We start from the raw sequence: 10,000 nt of genomic DNA, 5'->3' as shown, positions 1-10,000 counted from the left end.
AGGTGCTGTAAGCTTTTCCACTTCACTTTTTAGAGACAGCCAGGGTGCTGCTCCAGCAGTGAAACACCCAGCTTTAAAGAGCCACTGCCACTGTCACATACACACTATGTAGAGCCACTGCCACTGCCACTGTCACATACACACTATGTAGAGCCACTGTCACATACACACTATGTAGAGCCACTGCCACTGCCACTGCCACATACACACTATAAGGAGCGTGTATGCGAAGGGACCAGAGGCTTACGGCCATACCACTCTGAACACGCCCGATCTCGTCTGATCTCGGAAGCTAAGCAGGGTCAGGCCTGGTTAGTACTTCGATGGGAGACCGCCTGGGAATACAAGGTGCTGTAAGCTTTTCCACTTCACTTTTTAGAGACAGCCAGGGCGCTGCTCCAGCAGTGAAACACCCAACTTTAAAGTGCCACTGCCACTGTCACATACACTCTATGTAAAGCCACTGCCAATGCCACTGCCACATACACACTATATAGAGACAATGCCACTGCCACATACACACTATAAGGAGCGTTTATGCAAAGTGCCCACAAGCTTACATGCTTACGGCCATACCACTCTGAACACGCCCGATCTCGTCTGATCTCGGAAGCTAAGCAGGGTCGGGCCCTTTTTAGAGACAGCCAGGGTGCTGCTCCAGCAGTGAAACACCCAACTTTAAAGTGCCACTGCCACTGTCACATACACACTATGTAGAGCCACTGTCACATACACACTATGTAGAGCCACTACCACTGCCACATAAACATTATAAGGAGCGTGTATGCGAAGGCCCCAAAACTTACAGCCATACCACTCTGAGGACGCCCGATCTCGTCTGATCTCGGAAGGTAAGCAGGGTCGGGCCTGGTTAGTACTTGGATGGGAGAATGCCTGGGAATACCAGGTGCTGTAAGCTTTTCCACTTCACTTTTTAGAGACAGCCAGGGTGCTGCTCCAGCAGTGAAACACCCAGCTTTAAAGAGCCACTGCCACTGTCACATACACACTATGTAGAGCCACTGCCACTGTCACATACACACTATATAGAGCCACTGTCACATACACACTATGTAGAGCCACTGCCACTGCCACTGCCACATACACACTATAAGGAGCGTGTATGCGAAGGGGCCAGCGGCTTACGGCCATACCACTCTGAACACGCCCAATCTCGTCTGATCTCGGAAGCTAAGCAGGGTCGGGCCTGGTTAGTACTTCGATGGGAGACCGCCTGGGAATACAAGGTGCTGTAAGCTTTTCCACTTCACTTTTTAGAGACAGCCAGGGCGCTGCTCCAGCAGTGAAACACCCAACTTTAAAGTGCCACTGCCACTGTCACATACACACTATGTAGATCCACTGCCACTGCCACTGCCACATACACACTATGTAGAGCAACTGCCACTGCCACTGCCACATACACACTATGTAGAGACAAAGCCACTGCCACATACACACTATGTAGAGCAACTGCCACTGCCACTGCCACATACACACTATGTAGAGACAAAGCCACTGCCACATACACACTATAAGGAGCGTGTATGGGAAGGGCTCAGAGGCTTACGGCCATACCACTCTGAACACGCCCGATCTCGTCTGATCTCGGAAGCTAAGCTGGGTCCGGCCTGGTTAGTACTTGGATGGGAGACCGCCTGGGAATACCAGGTGCTGTAAGCTTTTCCACTTCCCTTTTTAGACACAGCCAGGTTGATGCTCCAGCAGTGAAACACACAGCTTTAAAGAGCCACTGCCACTGTCACTTACACACTATATAGAGCCACTGCCACATACACACTATAAGGAGCGGGTATGCGAAGGGCCCACTGGCTTACGGCCATACCACTCTGAACACGCCCGATCTCGTCTGATCTCGGTAGCTAAGCAGGGTCGGGCCTGGTTAGTACTTGGATGGGAGACCTCCTGGGAATACCACGTGCTGTAAGCTTTTCCACATCACTTTTTAGAGACAGCCAGGGCGCTGCTCCAGCAGTGAAACACCCAACTTTAAAGTGCCACTGCCACTGTCACATACACACTATGTAGAGACAATGCCACTGCCACATACACACTATAAGGAGCGTGTATGCAAAGTGCCCACAGGCATACAAGCTTACGGCCATAGCACTCTGAACACGCCCGATCTCGTCTGATCTCGGAAGGTAAGCAGGGTCGGGCCTGGTTAGTAGTTGGATGGGAGAATGCCTGGCAATACCAGGTGCTGTAAGCTTTTCCACTTCCCTTTTTAGAGACAGCCAGGGTGCTGCTCCAGCAGTGAAACACCCATCTGAACGCTCCACGCCTTGAGCAGAGTGCCAGAGATACGGAGCACCAGGGCCACGAAGCTGCGTCGGACGCGCCTGTCAAGCTGTAGTCCGCGGGGAGGTGCTTAAGCGTGGGCCCACGAGTTGGGCTGGTGGGAAAGGTTGCTGGAGCTTTCTGCAGGCTGAACTGCGTGGGATTGTCACATACACACTATGTAGAGACAATGCAACTGCCACTGTCACATACACACTATGTAGAGCCACTGTCACATACACACTATGTAGAGCCACTGCCACTGCCACTGCCACATACACACTATAAGGAGCGTGTATGCGAAGGGGCCAGAGGCTTACGGCCATACCACTCTGAACACGCCCGATCTCGTCTGATCTCGGAAGCTAAGCAGGGTCAGGCCTGGTTAGTACTTCGAAGGGAGACCGCCTGGGAATACAAGGTGCTGTAAGCTTTTCCACTTCACTTTTTAGAGACAGCCAGGGCGCTGCTCCAGCAGTGAAACACGCAACTTTAAAGTGCCACTGCCACTGTCACATACACTCTATGTAAAGCCACTGCCAATGCCACTGCCAAATACACACTATATAGAGACAATGCCACTGCCACATACACACTATAAGGAGCGTTTATGCAAAGTGCCCACAAGCTTACATGCTTACGGCCATACCACTCTGAACACGCCCGATCTCGTCTGATCTCGGAAGCTAAGCAGGGTCGGGCCCTTTTTAGAGACAGCCAGGGTGCTGCTCCAGCAGTGAAACACCCAACTTTAAAGTGCCACTGCCACTGTCACATACACACTATGTAGAGCCACTGCCACTGTCACATACACACTATGTAGAGCCACTGTCACATACACACTATGTAGAGCCACTACCACTGCCACATAAACACTATAAGGAGCGTGTATGCGAAGGCCCCAAAACTTACGGCCATACCACTCTGAGGACGCCCGATCTCGTCTGATCTCGGAAGGGAAGCAGGGTCGGGCCTGGTTAGTACTTGGATGGGAGAATGCCTGGGAATACCAGGTGCTGTAAGCTTTTCCACTTCCCTTTTTAGAGACAGCCAGGGTGCTGCTCCAGCAGTGAAACACCTAGCTGAACTCATTGAACGCTCCACGCCTTGAGCAGAGTGCCAGAGATACGGAGCACCAAGGCCACGAAGCTGCGTCGGACGCGCCTGTCAAGCTGTAGTCCGCGGGGAGGTGCTTAAGTGTGGGCCCACGAGTTGGGCTGGTGGGCAAGGTTGCTGGAGCTTTCTGCAGGCTGAACTGCGTGGGATTGTCACATACACACTATGTAGAGCCACTGCCACTGCCACTGCCACACTATGTAGAGCCACTGCCACTAACACACTATAAGGAGCGTGTATGCAAAGTGCCCAGAGGCTTACGGCCATACCACTCTGAACACGCCCGATCTCGTCTGATCTTGGTAGCTAAGCAGGGTCGGGCCTGGTTAGTACTTGGATGGGAGACCTCCTGGGAATACCAGGTGCTGTAAGCTTTTCCACTTCCCTTTTTAGAGACAGCCAGGGTGCTGCTCCAGCATTGAAACACCCAACTTTAAAGTGCCACTGCCACTGTCACATACACACTATGTAGAGACAATGCCACTGCCACATACACACTATAAGGAGCGTGGATGCAAAGGGCCCACAGGCTTACGGCCATACCACTCTGAACATGCCCGATCTCGTCCGATCTCGGAAGCTAAGCAGGGTCGGGTCCTTTTTAGAGACAGCCAGGGTGCTGCTCCAGCAGTGAAACACCCAACTTTAAAGTGCCACTGCCACTGTCACATACACACTATGTAGAGCCACTGCCACTGCCACTGTCACATACACACTATATAGAGCCACTGCCACTGCCACTGTCACATACACACTATGTAGAGCCACGGTCACATACACACTATGTAGAGCCACTGCGACTGCCACTGCCACATACACACTATAAGGAGCGTGTATGCGAAGGGGCCAGAGGCTTACGGCCATACCACTCTGAACACGCCCGATCTCGTCTGATCTCGGAAGCTAAGCAGGGTCGGGCCTGGTTAGTACTTCGATGGGAGACCGCCTGGGAATACAAGGTGCTGTAAGCTTTTCCACGTCACTTTTTAGAGACAGCCAGGGCGCTGTTCCAGCAGTGAAACACCCAACTTTAAAGTGCCACTGCCACTGTCACATACACTCTATGTAAAGCCACTGCCAATGCCACTGCCACATACACACTATATAGAGACAATGCCACTGCCACATACACACTATAAGGAGCGTTTATTCAAAGTGCCCACAAGCTAACATGCTTACGGCCATACCACTCTGAACACGCCCGATCTCGTCTGATCTCGGAAGCTAAGCAGGGTCGGGCCCTTTTTAGAGACAGCCAGGGTGCTGCTCCAGCAGTGAAACACCCAACTTTAAAGTGCCACTGCCACTGTCATATACACTCTATGTAAAGCCACTGCCAATGCCACTGCCACATACACACTATATAGAGACAATGCCACTGCCACATACACACTATAAGGAGCGTTTATGCAAAGTGCCCACAAGCTTACATGCTTACGGCCATACCACTCTGAACACGCCCGATCTCGTCTGATCTCGGAAGCTAAGCAGGGTCGGGTCTGGTTAGTACTTGGATGGGAGACCGCCTGGGAATACCAGTTGCTGTAAGCTTTTCCACTTCCCTTTTTAGAGACAGCCAGGGTGCTGCTCCAGCAGTGAAACACCTAGCTGAACTCATTGAACGCTCCACGCCTTGAGCAGAGTGCCAGAGATACGGAGCACCAGGGCCACGAAGCTGCGTCGGACGCGCCTGTCAAGCTGTAGTCCGCGGGGAGGTGCTGAAGCGTGGGCCCACGAGTTGGGCTGGTGGGCAAGGTTGCTGGAGCTTTCTGCAGGCTGAACTGCGTGGGGTTGAGGAGGCCACAGTGTGTTGATGAAGTACGGGTATCAGTGCTCATAGACGGTGCCAAGAGCTGCCGATGCGGTCACATGCGCACTATGAAAAGCCACTGACTCTGTGACGTAAACACTATAAAGAGCCACTGCCACTGTCACATACACACTATGTAGAGCCACTGTCACATACACACTATGTAGAGCCACTGCCCCTGCCACTGCCACATACACACTATGAAGAGCCACTGCCACTGCCACTGCCACATACACACTATAAGGAGCGTGTATGTGAAGGGCCCACAGGCTTACGGCCATACCACTCTGAACACGCCCGATCTCGTCTGATCTCGGTAGCAAAGCAGGGTCGGGCCTGGTTAGTACTTGGATGGGAGACCTCCTGGGAATACCACGTGCTGTAAGCTTTTCCACTTCACTTTTTAGAGACAGCCAGGGAGCTGCTCCAGCAGTGAAACACCCAACTTTAAAGTGCCACTGCCACTGTCACATACACACTATGTAGAGCCACTGCCACTGCCACATACACACTATAAGGAGCGTGTATGCGAAGGGCCCAGAGGCTTACGGCCATACCACTCTGAACACGCCCGATCTCGTCTGATCTCGGAAGCTAAGCTGGCTCGGGCCTGGTTAGTACTTGGATGGGAGACCGCCTGGGAATACCAGGTGCTGTAAGCTTTTCCTCTTCCCTTTTTAGAGACAGCCAGGGTGCTGCTCCAGCAGTGAAACACCCAACTTTAAAGTGCCACTGTCACATACACACTATGTAGAGACAATGCCACTGCCACATACACACTATGTAGAGACAATGCCACTGCCACATACACACTATAAGGAGCGCGTATGCAAAGGTCGCACAGGCTTACGGCCATACCACTCTGAACACCCCCGATCTCGTCTGATCTCGGAAGCTAAGCAAGATCAAGCCTGGTTAGTACTTTGATGGGATTCCGCCTGGGAATACCAGGTGCTGTAAGCTTTTCCACTTCCCTTTTTAGAGACAGCCAGGGTGCTGCTCCAGCAGTGAAACACCTAGCTGAACACATTGAACGCTCCACGCCTTGAGCAGAGTGACAAAGATACGGAGCACCAGGGCCACGAAGCTGCGTTGGACCCGCCTGTCAAGCTGTAGTCCGCGGGGAGGTGCTTAAGCGTGGTCCCACGAGTTGGGCTGGTGGGCAAGGTTGCTGGAGCTTTCTGCAGGCTGAACTGATTGGGATTGTCACATACACACTATGTAGAGACAATGCCACTGCCACATACACACTATAAGGAGCGTGTATGCAAAGGGCCCACAGGCTTACGGCCATACGACTCTGAACACGCCTGATCTCGTCTGATCTCGGAAGCTAAGCAGGGTCGGGCCTGGTTAGTACTTGGATGGCATACCGCCTGGGAATACCAGGTGCTGTAAGCTTTTCCACTTCACTTTTTAGAACCAGCCAGGGCGCTGCTCCAGCAGTGAAACACCCAACTTTAAAGTGCCATTGCCACTGTCACATACACACTATGTAGAGCCACTGCCACTGCCACATACACACTATGTAGAGCCACTGTCACATACACACGATGTAGACCCACTGCCACTGCCACATACACAATATAAGGAGCGTGTATGCGAAGGCCCCAAAACTTACGGCCATACCACTCTGAGGACGCCCGATCTCGTCTGATCTCGGAAGGTAAGCAGGGTCGGGCCTGGTTAGTACTTTGATGGGAGACAGCCTGGGAATACAGGGTGCTGTAAGCTTTTCCACTTCCCTTTTTAGAGACAGCCAGGGTGCTGCTCCAGCAGTGAAACACCTAGCTGAACTCATTGAGCCCTCCACGCCTTGAGCAGAGTGCCAGAGATACGGAGCACCAGGGCCACAAAGCTGCGTCGGACGCGCCTGTCAAGCTGTAGTCCGCGGGGAGGTGCTTAAGCGTGGGCCCACGAGTTGGGCTGGTGGGCAAGGTTGCTGGAGCTTTCTGCAGGCTGAACTGCGTGGGGTTGAGGAGGGCACAGTGTGTTGATGAAGTACGGGTATCAGTGCTCATAGACGGTGCCAAGAGCTGCCGATGCGGTCACATGCACACTATGAAAAGCCGCTGACTCTGTGACGTACACACTATAAAGAGCCACAGCCACTGTCACACACACTATGTAGAGCCACTGCCACTGCCACATACACACTATAAGGAGCGTGTATGCGAAGGGCCCACAGACTTACGGCCATACCACTCTGAACACACCCGATCTCGTCTGATCTCGGAAGTTAAGTAGGGTCGGGCCTGGTTAGTATTTGGATGGTAGACCGACAGGGAATACCAGGTGCTGTAAGCTTTTCCTCTTCCCTTTTTAGAGACAGCCAGGGTGCTGCTGCAGCAGTGAAACACCCAACTTTAAAGTGCCACTGTCACATACACACTATGTAGAGACAATGCCACTGACACATACACACTATAAGGAGCGTGTATGCAAAGGGCCCACAGGCTTACAGGGTTAAGGCCATACCACTCTGAACACGCCTGATCTCGTCTGATCTCGGAAGCTAAGGAAGGTCAGGCCTGGTTAGCACTTTGATGGGAGACCGCCTGGGAATACCAGGTGCTGTAAGCTTTTCCACTTCCCTTTTTAGACACAGCCAGGTTGATGCTCCAGCAGTGAAACACACAGCTTTAAAGAGCCACTGCCACTGTCACTTACACACTATATAGAGCCACTGCCACATACACACTATAAGGAGCGGGTATGCGAAGGGCCCACTGGCTTACGGCCATACCACTCTGAACACGCCCGATCTCGTCTGATCTCGGAAGCTAAGCAGGGTCGGGCCTGGTTAGTACTTGGATGGGAGACCGCCTGGGAATTCCAGGTGCTGTAAGCTCTTCCACTTCCCTTTTTAGAGACAGCCAGGGTGATGCTCCAGCAGTGAAACACACAGCTTTAAACAGCCACTGCCGTTGTCACTGACATACTATGTAGAGCCACTGCCACATACACACTATAAGGAGCGGGTATGCGAAGGGCCCACAGGCTTACGGCCGTACCACTCTGAACACGCCCGATCTCACCTGATCTCGGAAGCTAAGCAGGGTCGGGCCTGGTTAGTACTTGGATGGGAGACCGCCTGGGAATACCAGCTGCTGTAAGCTTTTCCACTTCACTTTTTAGAGACAGCCAACGCGCTGGTCCAGCAGTGAAACACCCAGCTTTAAAGAACCACTGCCGCTGTCACATACACACTATGTAGAGCCACTGCCACTGCCACTGCCACATACACACTATAAGGAGCGTGTATGCAAAGGACCCACAGGCTTACGGCCATACCACTCTGCACACGCCCGATCTCGTCTGAGCTCGGAAGCTCAGCAGGGTCGGGCCTGGTTAGTACTTGCTTGGGAGACCGCCTGGGAATACCATGTGCAGTAACCTTTTCCACTTCACTTATTAGAGACAGTCATTGCGCTGCTCCAGCAGTGAAACACCCAACTTTAAAGTGCCACTGCCACTGTCACATACACACTATGTAGAGCCACTGCCACTGCCACTGCCACATACACACTATGTAGAGCCACTGCCACTGCCACATAGACACTTTGTAGAGACAATGCAACTGCCACATACACACTATTAGGAGCGTGTATGCAAAGTGCCCACAGGCTTACGGCCATACCACTCTGAACACGCCCGATCTCGTCTGATCTCGGAAGCTAAGCAGGGTCGGGCCTGGTTAGTACTTGGATGGGAAACCGCCTGGGAATACCAGGTGCTGTAAGCTTTCCCACTTCACGTTTTAGAGACAGCCAGGGTGATGCTCCAGCAGTGAAACACCCAACTTTAAAGTGCCACTGCCACTGTCACATACACACTATGTAGAGCCACTGCCACTGCCACATACACACTATAAGGAGCGTGTATGGGAAGGGCCCTGAGGCTTACGGCCATACCACTCTGAACACGCCCGATCTCGTCTGATCACGGAAGCTAAGCAGGGTCAGGCCTGGTTAGTACTTGGATGAAAGACCGCCTGGGAATACCAGGTGCTGTAAGCTTTTCCACTACCCTTTTTAGAGACAGCCAGGGTGCCGCTCCAGCAGTGAAACACCCAGCTTTAAAGTGCCACTGCCACTGTCACATACACACTATGTAGAGCCACTGCCACTGCCACTGTCACATACACACTATGTAGAGTCACTGTCACATACACACTATGTAGAGCCACTGCCACTGCCACATACACACTATAAGGAGCGTGTATGGGAAGGGCCCAGAGGCTTACGGCCATACCACTCTGAACACGCCCGATCTCGTCTGATTTCGGAAGCTAAGCAGGGTCTGGCCCTTTTTAGAGACAGCCAGGGTGCTGCTCCAGCAGTGAAACACCCAACTTTAAAGTGCCACTGCCACTGTGACATACACACTATGTAGAGCCACTGCCACTGCCACTACCACATACACACTATGTAGAGCCACTGCCACTATAACATACACACTATGTAGAGCCACTGCCACTGCCACATACACACTATAAGGAGCGTGTATGCAAAGGGCCCACAGGCTTATGGCCATACCACTCTGAACACGCCCGATCTCGTCTGATCTCGGAAGCTAAGCAGGGTCGGGCCTGGTTAGTACTTGGATGGGAGACCGCCTGGGAATACCAGGTACTGTAAGCTTTTCCACTTCACTTTTTAGAACCAGCCAGGGCGCTGCTCCAGCAGTGAAACACCCAACTTTAAAGTGCCACTGCCACTGTCACATACACACTATGTAGAGCCACTGCCACTGCCACTGCCACATACACAG

The 10,000-nt window shown here is 52.5% G+C and overlaps 18 non-coding genes and 7 pseudogenes across 18 annotated transcripts in view; all 25 read left to right on the top strand.

The window, feature by feature from the left end:
* Window positions 1-14, top strand: part of LOC139303782 (5S ribosomal RNA) — a 119-nt gene extending 105 nt beyond the window's left edge. Inside the window, exon 1 of the ribosomal RNA XR_011598978.1 lies at window positions 1-14. This exon is cut by the window's left edge and continues 105 nt beyond it. This is a non-coding gene — a ribosomal RNA (5S ribosomal RNA).
* Window positions 15-241: 227 nt separating this feature from the next.
* Window positions 242-360, top strand: LOC139304714 (5S ribosomal RNA). The gene has a single exon (XR_011599156.1). It is a non-coding gene; the product is annotated as a 5S ribosomal RNA (ribosomal RNA).
* Window positions 361-800: 440 nt separating this feature from the next.
* LOC139307352 (5S ribosomal RNA) lies at window positions 801-919 on the top strand. Its single transcript, XR_011599651.1, has one exon. It is a non-coding gene; the product is annotated as a 5S ribosomal RNA (ribosomal RNA).
* Window positions 920-1,140: 221 nt separating this feature from the next.
* LOC139305018 (5S ribosomal RNA) lies at window positions 1,141-1,259 on the top strand. Its single transcript, XR_011599208.1, has one exon. It is a non-coding gene; the product is annotated as a 5S ribosomal RNA (ribosomal RNA).
* Window positions 1,260-1,564: 305 nt separating this feature from the next.
* Window positions 1,565-1,683, top strand: LOC139303980 (5S ribosomal RNA). The gene has a single exon (XR_011599026.1). It is a non-coding gene; the product is annotated as a 5S ribosomal RNA (ribosomal RNA).
* Window positions 1,684-1,832: 149 nt separating this feature from the next.
* Window positions 1,833-1,951, top strand: LOC139282090 (5S ribosomal RNA). The gene has a single exon (XR_011597206.1). It is a non-coding gene; the product is annotated as a 5S ribosomal RNA (ribosomal RNA).
* Window positions 1,952-2,114: 163 nt separating this feature from the next.
* LOC139307419 (5S ribosomal RNA) lies at window positions 2,115-2,233 on the top strand (annotated as a pseudogene).
* Window positions 2,234-2,615: 382 nt separating this feature from the next.
* On the top strand, window positions 2,616-2,734 carry LOC139305828 (5S ribosomal RNA). Its single transcript, XR_011599346.1, has one exon. It is a non-coding gene; the product is annotated as a 5S ribosomal RNA (ribosomal RNA).
* Window positions 2,735-3,207: 473 nt separating this feature from the next.
* On the top strand, window positions 3,208-3,326 carry LOC139307487 (5S ribosomal RNA; annotated as a pseudogene).
* A 346-nt stretch (window positions 3,327-3,672) lies between these two features.
* Window positions 3,673-3,791, top strand: LOC139281954 (5S ribosomal RNA). The gene has a single exon (XR_011597076.1). It is a non-coding gene; the product is annotated as a 5S ribosomal RNA (ribosomal RNA).
* A 478-nt stretch (window positions 3,792-4,269) lies between these two features.
* On the top strand, window positions 4,270-4,388 carry LOC139282093 (5S ribosomal RNA). The gene has a single exon (XR_011597209.1). It is a non-coding gene; the product is annotated as a 5S ribosomal RNA (ribosomal RNA).
* A 461-nt stretch (window positions 4,389-4,849) lies between these two features.
* On the top strand, window positions 4,850-4,968 carry LOC139281973 (5S ribosomal RNA). Its single transcript, XR_011597094.1, has one exon. It is a non-coding gene; the product is annotated as a 5S ribosomal RNA (ribosomal RNA).
* Window positions 4,969-5,496: 528 nt separating this feature from the next.
* LOC139303917 (5S ribosomal RNA) lies at window positions 5,497-5,615 on the top strand. Its single transcript, XR_011599016.1, has one exon. It is a non-coding gene; the product is annotated as a 5S ribosomal RNA (ribosomal RNA).
* A 155-nt stretch (window positions 5,616-5,770) lies between these two features.
* On the top strand, window positions 5,771-5,889 carry LOC139282136 (5S ribosomal RNA). The gene has a single exon (XR_011597252.1). It is a non-coding gene; the product is annotated as a 5S ribosomal RNA (ribosomal RNA).
* A 182-nt stretch (window positions 5,890-6,071) lies between these two features.
* On the top strand, window positions 6,072-6,190 carry LOC139307699 (5S ribosomal RNA; annotated as a pseudogene).
* A 319-nt stretch (window positions 6,191-6,509) lies between these two features.
* Window positions 6,510-6,628, top strand: LOC139305577 (5S ribosomal RNA). Its single transcript, XR_011599297.1, has one exon. It is a non-coding gene; the product is annotated as a 5S ribosomal RNA (ribosomal RNA).
* A 214-nt stretch (window positions 6,629-6,842) lies between these two features.
* On the top strand, window positions 6,843-6,961 carry LOC139307634 (5S ribosomal RNA; annotated as a pseudogene).
* Window positions 6,962-7,415: 454 nt separating this feature from the next.
* Window positions 7,416-7,534, top strand: LOC139305438 (5S ribosomal RNA). Its single transcript, XR_011599279.1, has one exon. It is a non-coding gene; the product is annotated as a 5S ribosomal RNA (ribosomal RNA).
* Window positions 7,535-7,691: 157 nt separating this feature from the next.
* Window positions 7,692-7,810, top strand: LOC139281710 (5S ribosomal RNA; annotated as a pseudogene).
* A 149-nt stretch (window positions 7,811-7,959) lies between these two features.
* Window positions 7,960-8,078, top strand: LOC139304317 (5S ribosomal RNA). Its single transcript, XR_011599090.1, has one exon. It is a non-coding gene; the product is annotated as a 5S ribosomal RNA (ribosomal RNA).
* Window positions 8,079-8,227: 149 nt separating this feature from the next.
* On the top strand, window positions 8,228-8,346 carry LOC139305056 (5S ribosomal RNA). The gene has a single exon (XR_011599214.1). It is a non-coding gene; the product is annotated as a 5S ribosomal RNA (ribosomal RNA).
* Window positions 8,347-8,507: 161 nt separating this feature from the next.
* Window positions 8,508-8,626, top strand: LOC139307805 (5S ribosomal RNA; annotated as a pseudogene).
* A 227-nt stretch (window positions 8,627-8,853) lies between these two features.
* On the top strand, window positions 8,854-8,972 carry LOC139307481 (5S ribosomal RNA). Its single transcript, XR_011599665.1, has one exon. It is a non-coding gene; the product is annotated as a 5S ribosomal RNA (ribosomal RNA).
* A 155-nt stretch (window positions 8,973-9,127) lies between these two features.
* Window positions 9,128-9,246, top strand: LOC139307403 (5S ribosomal RNA; annotated as a pseudogene).
* A 505-nt stretch (window positions 9,247-9,751) lies between these two features.
* LOC139281921 (5S ribosomal RNA) lies at window positions 9,752-9,870 on the top strand. The gene has a single exon (XR_011597045.1). It is a non-coding gene; the product is annotated as a 5S ribosomal RNA (ribosomal RNA).
* Window positions 9,871-10,000: the final 130 nt, after the last annotated feature.

The sequence above is a fragment of the Enoplosus armatus genome, chromosome 2 (genome assembly GCF_043641665.1).
Source record: "Enoplosus armatus isolate fEnoArm2 chromosome 2, fEnoArm2.hap1, whole genome shotgun sequence".
NCBI lineage: Eukaryota > Metazoa > Chordata > Actinopteri > Centrarchiformes > Enoplosidae > Enoplosus > Enoplosus armatus.
The sequence above is the reverse complement of the archived record's forward strand: the minus strand, read 5'-3'. Positions and strand labels throughout refer to the sequence as shown.